Genomic DNA, 9029 nt, shown 5'->3' on the forward strand with positions numbered 1-9029 from the left:
GTAAAAGGCTAGTCTGTAAATGTAAATATTTTGTCTAATATAAGTTTTTTTACACGAAAACAAAGAGAAAAATTTGCCTTTTCATTATTTTTAGGTTATTCTGATAGTATTTTACTGCTCTGACCACTTTAGATTCAGTTGACCCAGTATGATTTGATCCGTGATTGTTCATATCTTCAGTGTAATTTTTGCATTTCATAAATTCCTCCCAGGGGCCAGATCGGACCCTTTGGTGGGCCGGTTTTGGTTCCCAGGCCGCATGTTTGACACCTGTGATTTAGAAAAAAATTAAAACTGATCAAAACTATTAAACCTGCTCTAAAAACGAACTAAAAGGAACTGAATTAGAGAAAAAAAAGTCAAAACTAAAAACTATAATGAAAAATCCAAAACTATTATAACCTTGGTGTGTGTGTGTGTGTGTGTGTGTGTGTGTGTGTGTGTGTGTGTGTGTGGTGTGTGACAGATGGCAGGGCACAGCCCAGTTTCATTAGTACATATATTGAATGTGACATTTTCAGCCTTAACACACACTTCGATTGAACTGCTGAGACGGTGTGTATAAATGTGTATAAATGTGTATAATGTGTATAAATGTGCACAGGACTCGTCGAATATTGCCGACAGTCGGAGTGTGTGTTTGATCAGCAGGAAGCGTGTGTGTGTAGACTGAATACACCCCCAGTGGGCTTTGGGACCCTGAAGTTTTACCTGCTTTAGCTGTAACGATACATGATGAGTAAGACATGACAAATACATTGGCTTCGAACACTGCTTTAATTTCCTGTCTTTGGTATTAACACACTTACACACACACACACACACACACACACACACACATATGAACACACACACATGCACGCAGAAACCCAAATGTAATAAAGCAAAGACTATCACAGCCTAATTCATTCTATATTCATTTTCAGGAAGTGGCAATTTTTTTTTATTACAATTGATAATCTATGCAAATCTTTTAAATATTACTTTAAATAATCTACGTCTATGCACTGCTTTTACAATTGATTCAAGGAAGACTGTCTTGGCCTAATTTAGAAAATGTATTCTTTTGATAATCATGCACATCCCAGTGCTCAAGACAATTACTTATCTGCCTGGATAGGCTTGAAATTATGTTTTTAATCTCCAGTTAAGAAAAAAAAAAAAGTCACTCTTCTGATATCAGTCCAGAGGCATGGAACCATAAATTAGACTGGTTAGACCTTTAAATTCACATTAAACAAAGTATTCAGTGTGAGTTGTTTATTGTTTAATATGAGTACCTATCTTTGTGTGATACAACTGAAACCCTGTGAGTGAGTGTTCACCCTGTGCCTTCTGCGTTGGAATTGTAATAAAAGTTTACATTGAAAACAAAGGAAATACATGGTGGTCTTTAATTATTTCTTTTTCAACATCGGTGCTAATGGACATTTAGTTCCCACATTTTTCTTCTCAAACCTAAAACCCATGTGTTCCTCAGACTGTAAACCAGGGGTGTCAAACATGCGTCCTGGGGGACAAATGTGTCCCACCAAAGGTTCCAATCCGACCCCTGGGATGAATTTACAAAGTCCAAAAATTCCACAGTCCAGGCTGTGGAACTCATTTTAGTTCAGGTTCCACATACAGACCAATCTGATCTACAGTCAAATAAGAACAGCAGAAGAACCCACAAAAAAGTGACTGCAGATTTTCTTCTCAGTTTAATGTGATAAAAATAACATTTCATTATGCCTATAAATAATGACAACTTCAAATTTTTGTCTTTGTTTTAGTGCAAAAAATAACATTAAATTATCTAAATATTTACATTTATAAACTATTCTGAAACAATAAAATGTGAATAACCTGAACAAATATGAACAACCTGAAATGTCTAAAGAAAATTCAGCCCAGTTTGAACTCTTTTCTTCCTGTTCCTCAGTGTTTAGTGTCTTTGTAGATCTGATCCAGAATGCACATGGAGAAACAAGAAAAGCACTAGGAGAGCGCAGACCTCCGCCAAGACAGATCTGCCCCCCCGGATCACCACCAAAATCATTTCTTCCTTGTGCCAGTATCAACATTTCCTGAAAATTTCATGAAAATCCGTCCTTAACTTTTTGAGTTATCTTGCTAACAAACAAACAAACATGCAAACATGCACGCATGCACACAAACAAAGTGATGACAATACCTCCTGGCAGAGGCAGTGATAAGCTGAGGCATAATTTTGTTAAAACTGCACTTTTTTTTTTTCAGAAATTTCAATTTTTCGGGTTATTCACATCTTTTTTGTTTGGATAGTTTATAAAAGTAAGTATTTTCATAATTTAAGGGTTTTTTTGCACTAAAACAAAGACAAAATTTGCGGTTGTCATTGTTTATAGGTTATTCTGTTATTATTTTACTGGTCCGTCCACTGGAGATCAATCGGGTTGAATGTGGAACCTGAAAAACCTGAGTTTGAGAGCCCTGCTGTAGACCCACACTGATGTGGCCCTGGTCTTGTACACGCAGGAACAGAAAGGACGTGGAAACGTGTCTGTTCAGGTGGAAACTGAGCCTTAGTGGGACAACAGAGGCAAACGTTCAGAGCTCACATTTCCTTGATCACGACAGGTTTTGTTTTTTTCTTTCTTTTTTTTTTTTGCAGAACTCTGTCTACTGCAAAATCAACTGTGATTCATTTCCAAACTAATGTTAGAGTCAAATGAAAGGATTCCCTTGACATGAAAACACATTTCCAAACCCCATCAGCGGGTTTATTTGCTGTAGCGTTTGTTCCTGAGCTTCAGACAAATCAGTGTGTTTGTCCTGTTTTAATGGAGGTTCAGTCACAGCGTTGATGCAACCGATGAAAATCATAACTAGGGTTGTGTATCTGCAAGAATGTGACAATATACAAATCACAATACTAGGATCACGATACGATATCACTATATATCATGAAACTGTTTGTTTCTTTTTTTTTTTTAAATGATTATTTCCTTGAAGAATTGAATTACACCAGAAATCTGCACAAATACTAAACACATTTATATTTGATCCCAACAGGATCTAATGCTATACCACAAAATGTTCCTGTGTTCAAACTTTTACAGACATTCCAGTTTCAGATCCTGTTCAAATGTTCATATTCTATTAGTTCAGAACCAACATCAGAACAGCATTTTAGTTCAATCCCAACAAAGGGACTAACATTATTTAATAAAAGAGTGTTAAATAATATAACCTTTCATACATAGTGGTCACTGCAGTGGTCAGTTCTTCTCCAGCTGTTCTCTTGTATATTCATTAGCTTTGTTGTTTCAGTTCCATATCAGCCGACACAGCACCATCCCATACACTGACATTCAGACCATTACTGTAACTTAGCTGTTCTTGATGAACCTGATCTGCACAACATGTTTGAGTGTAAATCAATTGCTTGTTATTGTTATTAGACTGTAATTAACACATTTTTTTTTGAACAAAAAGGTTTTTTTTTTTTTTAAGTGATTAATGACTAGTATTAGTGTATGTTAACATGTGAGAAAACATCAGATTAGCTGCATTAAAAATGTTTTTATTTCATAGTTTTCACACAGTATATCAGTAAATACATTTCTTTGCTTCAAAAATTAAACACGATCCCCCTAGAATATCTGACCAACATCATACATAACAGTGTAGATCAGTTCTACAGAGTGTGGTGCCCAGTTTTGGACTATATAGGACCGGACCTCTCTTCTACCCGACTAAAAGGACTGTTGTGCACTTAAATAAATTCATAAATGTGACTCCCGTACAGTGTAAGTCTGACCTACCACTTCTGTGTTAAGCTATGTTTTTGTGTTTTTATTTCCAATGTAAGAGCTGTCGTGTATATTTTGTTTTGTGTCTAGTCTTTAGAAGACACTGTTTTGTTGAATGGAAAACAAAAAATTGCAATAAAACAATGAAAAAAAATTAAACACATGGTGTCCAGGTGAGTGGACATTTTTGCAGCTCCACAAAAAATAGGTTCATAAAAAAAAAAAAATCAATTGCTTTGTGTTTTTTTAAAGCCCAGAGGAATAAAAACATTCAGAAAAAAAAAAAAAAAAAAAAAAATCTTGACTAAGGCTGTCATAATTCCTGCACGAAAGGGTTAAATATAATATAAACAATAAAGAAAAACAAAAAAAACAAAAATGAACCTCCTCAATATCTGCATTTGAATAAATACATAAAAATATCACTACAGTACTTTTTAATATTGATACAGTATTGTGAAATGAAATATTGCGATATATTGCAGAACCAATATTTTCTTACACCCCTAATCATAACCTTATCGTTTTACAATCAAACATATTACTGCCGATCAGGTTTATCAAGAACAGCAAAGTTACAGTAATGGTATGAATTACAGTGTATGGAATGATGCTTAAGCGTCCACTGTGTCGGCTGATATGGAACTAAAACAACAAACCCATGAATATACAAGAGAACAGCTGGAGAAGAACTGACCACTGGAGTGACCAGTATGAATAAAAGGGTTAAATTCTGTTTTACAGACATTACAGTTTCAGATCCTGTTCAAATGTTCATATTCTATTAGTTCACAACTAACATCAGAACATTAATTTAGTTCGATCCCAACAAAGGAACTAACATTATTTAATAAAAGAGTGTTAAATAAGAATAAATAAAATATAAATAAAAAAAGAAAACAAAAACAACAAAAAAACAAAAATGAACCTCCACAATATCTGCATTTGAATAAACACCTAAAAATATCGATACAGTACTTTTTAACATCGTTACAGCATTGGGAAATGAAATCTCACTATATATCGCAGAACCAGTATTTTCTTACAGCCCTCGTCATAACCTTATTGTTTTTGTAGCTTTGAAAAATGAGCCCATGTACATCCACATCCATCCCATTAACAAACTGTTCCTTCAGTCTGGAATCTAACCAAAGGCACAGGGACCCTGCTGGTGGACTGGACTGATCAGAGGTGCAGAGCAGAACCTCTGTGTGACACCACATATGGTCAGTGCCAACGCCGACATATGGGCCCGCACTATTCATTAGCATTGTCATGTAAAAGAGGCTAATCCCACTGTAAAACAAATGAAATGGAGCCCTTTACAGTACAGGTTGATCACACAGCTCTGTTCATTCATTGACTCTGTTCTATGAAGTCTGGTGTAACTCAGTGACAAAGGTCTTTAAATGCCCCCCCCTTGGGTTTGTGCATCCTGAACAGATAGCAGCGCAGGTTTACAAGGCTCCGTCCTCCTGTCTGCAGCTGCTGTGTGCGTGGAAATGAGCCGTAGTCCACATAAACAGCGTCTCCATGAAAGTCTGACAGTGGCCTCATTAACCGGAGCATGTCTGTAATTCCATTATGTCCCAGCGTTACCGTCCACAGACGCTCCGCCGCTCCTCTGTGACCACTCCCCTCGCCCTCAGTGGTTCTTGGCAGCATTATGGTCATAATCTGATTCACAGTTTTTGTCATGCTGCCAAGAACCAAGTTCCATTAGCCCAGGACTATAGGCCTTAATGAACCCAGTACCAGTGTTAAACACTGGAGCCAACAGTCAGTGACATGTTGGATCAAACGTCTGAATTATACATGTTTGTGCTCAGATTTATACGAATGGAACTGAAGAAAACAAACACGCAGTCATATCCTCTTTCATACACTTTCAACAGTGATAAAGCAGGGTGTGTAACCTAACCCTGACCCTAACCCTGACCCTGACCCTGACCCTGACCCTAACCCTGACCCTGACCCTGACCCTAACCCTAACCCTGACCCTAACCCTAACCCTAACCCTAACCCTAACCCTAACCCTAACCCAGACCAAGGTTCTAATAGTTTGGGATTTTTCATTCTAGTTTAGTTTTATTTAGTTTTGACTTTTTTTCTCTAATTCAGTTCGTTTAATTTGTTTTTAGAGCAAGTTTGCTAGTTTTTTATTAGTTTCCATTTTTTTCTAAATGCTTAGTTTTTAGTTTTTTGTCGTCTCTTTTCTCTTCTTCTCTGTCGTATTCAAATAATCCCACACAGGACTCTGCTGCTTTCTCCCAACTTTAGTCTCCATGTTTCCAGGTAGAGTGGGGACCAGAAGACGACTGGAAACCACAAGTGAACACAAGTGATGGACCGACAAGTGTCGTATGGTGCTGCTAGCTAAAATTGCTAGAGCAAAATAAATCGCTTTCGTATCAATCCAACATTGACAAAGATGAAAATGAAGGGAAGTTTATCCATAATTTTTATTTTTTCGTTAGTTTTGTAAACACACAATAAAGTTTCAGTTAGTTATGTTTTTTTTCTTTTAATTATAGTTTTTATTTATTTCAGTTAATGAAAATGTTTTTTCAATTCTAGTTTTCATCATTTTGTCACTTTTCATTAATGATAATAACACTGACCCTTACCCTCACCCTGACCCTACACCTGACCCTAACCCTTACCCTTACCCTAACCCTGTCTATATGGATGTCTCTACCACTTAAAGACAAAATGGCGGCTGTCTGTGTCCGTGTGAGGCCAGGCTGTAAGATGGCGTCTCCTCCACATTAACGTTCATGCTTAGATCAGACCTTCAAATAATGGAAGGGTCACAGTTGCAGCTACAGCGTTTTGATGGACAAATGTACAAGAGCCAATGGCCATGTGGGGGAGTGGGGGTGGGGGGGGCCGGTTTTGGTCTACATCCAAGGTCTTGAAACCCATTGTTGCTCCTTTTCCTCGTTCCTCAGAACCAGCATTGCTCTGCAGGACTGATCCCCTAGAGACCAATGGGAGGGCAGGAGGATGTGTTCAGTGGGTGCCAAGTGGGCTGGGTCCAGAACCGTCCACCCTCCGACGCTGTTCTGTTCACTGAGCAACAACAGAATGGAGCTTCTGTGAAACTGTGAATTCGACTGAATACACACATGAGTGGAGTGTTTTCAAAGACTGAAGCTTCAGTCACTGAACCCAGGTGAACCTGGGTGGAGGTTCTTCTGATTTTACAGATGGTTTTTGTCTGATCAGGATCTGTGGACTTTCAACGCTGCATCCAAGGCCTTTCCACACAACATCCGCACACGGACAATACTGTGGACGTAGTTTTTTTTGTAGTTGTTTGGTCTTGGTCATGAGGTCTACTGGACACACCTTTGCACATCCCATAGATGGAAACATGAAAAACACCTGGACATAAATTTCAACTACACAGACACAGGGCTGACAAACGATCTTCATTGTTCCTGTAACAGTGACAATACAGATCTGTGGTATTTGAAGTCCACTAATGTGCATTTAGACCTGCATGTGCTGCATGTTGGCCTCAAAGTGAAAAAAAAAACCCTCTACGAAAAAAAAAAAGAATATCTGACTTAAATAAACTGAGCTGAATGTGGAATATTTATGTTGAAAAATCATTGTTTAGATTTATTTACTTATTGAGACTTAATCTTGTTCAGATTATTTGACTTGTTCCAAGAATTTTCATCTTGTGCTGAATCCACTGAGACATTACAAGTAATGTTCAACAATATTTATAATAAAACCACTCCATAGATGGAGGATGAGGATGGAGGACAGAGGAACTGTTTACCCTCAACACAGTTTTACACGTTTGATGCAGTTTTGCAGATACTTATCTACCAGTGGCGCCTGCTCGTCTTTCAGACAGGGGAAGCTCACTGTGGGCTTACATACAAAAAATGTCAAGTTATTTAAACATAATTCATCCCTCCGTTCCTTTTAAGAAAATGGTCAATGACCTTATCGTACCAAGTAAACAAGAAAATGCTGAAATTATGTTAAATTGAAACAACGAAGTACAATGAGTGTTTTTATTTACAGTGCAAGAAATGAACAAGTCATTTGGTAGTGGTTTCTCTGATTTCACAGCAGAATGCGCGACGGTATTAACTGAACTGTGTCAGTGAAGGAGCAGATCTGAAAATAACTGTCAATCAAATGGGATTCAGCCTTTCGACTGATCCTCCAATCAGCACGTGGAAGCCCGGCGCTTAGCTCCGCCCACAGCTCCATTCACCCCCAGAGATGCCAGGTCCAGGGCGGGACAACATCATGTCATTTATCCAATTAGCATCCAGTTTTGAGGCAATGAAAAAACCAGTTCCACTCAGTCCCATTGAAGTGCATGGACGCTGAGCGTCTACGGACAAATGCACTGAGCAGAGATGAGGAGAAAACACAGACACGGGAATGGAGGAGAAGTGAACAACATCCAGTCCACTGATTGGGATCAAACTGATTCTGAACAACTCGTCTGTGAGATGAACGTGTTCTAACACGTTTGTTGTCAATGAAATGTCAACACAACCGACAGATTTAACCATTTAATTTTCATAATTTTAGGGGAAGCTGAGCTTCCGCTGCAGTCTGTGAGAAATGGCCTCTGTTATCTACTGAGTCATTACATCTTCATAAGACCATATCTACACTACCGGTCAAAAGTTTTAGAACACCCCAATTTTTCCAGTTTTCTATTGAAATTCCCAGTTCCAGTCCAATGAACAGCTTGAAATGGTACAAAGGTAAGCGGTGAACTGCCAGAGGTAAAAAAAAAAGGTAAGGTTAAACAAAACTGAAAAATAATGCACATTTCAGAATTATACAAAAAGGTGAACAAGAAATGGGTTAACAACTGACAGCAGTTCTGCAGCAATGGAGGTTGATCAAGCCTGGAAAGTTGGTGGTTCAATTCCTCCAGGTGTCCAACGTTTGTGAATTCCTTCAACCCCCTGTGTCTGCAGAAAGGAGTGTTGAACACACTGTGGTACCATACTGTTGGAGCATTATTTGAACAGTACTGGACTGCAGAAAGTAGTGTTTACTATAAAAATGGAAAAGAGGAAAAGGAAATTAACGATAGAAGAGACAGAGCATCAGAAGAGTGAAAACTGTAGGTCTGTCCTACAGAGAAATGTCCAAGAAAGTCCAGGTGTCAGGAGTCCAGTTTCCTTCAGCATCCAAAGGCACTCAGAAACTGGACTGGAAATGCAGACAGGAGGAGGTTTGGAAGAACCAGACACAACAGAACCA

At 38.3% G+C, this 9029-nt stretch overlaps 1 long non-coding RNA gene across 1 annotated transcript; it reads left to right on the plus strand.

The window, feature by feature from the left end:
• The first annotated feature begins 416 nt into the window (after positions 1 to 416).
• On the plus strand, positions 417 to 1380 carry LOC115435085 (uncharacterized). The gene is made up of 2 exons (XR_003937644.1): positions 417 to 455; positions 634 to 1380. It is a non-coding gene; the product is annotated as an uncharacterized LOC115435085 (long non-coding RNA).
• The last annotated feature ends 7649 nt before the right edge of the window (positions 1381 to 9029 follow it).

Source organism: Sphaeramia orbicularis, chromosome 16, assembly GCF_902148855.1.
Source record: "Sphaeramia orbicularis chromosome 16, fSphaOr1.1, whole genome shotgun sequence".
NCBI classification, from domain to species: domain Eukaryota; kingdom Metazoa; phylum Chordata; class Actinopteri; order Kurtiformes; family Apogonidae; genus Sphaeramia; species Sphaeramia orbicularis.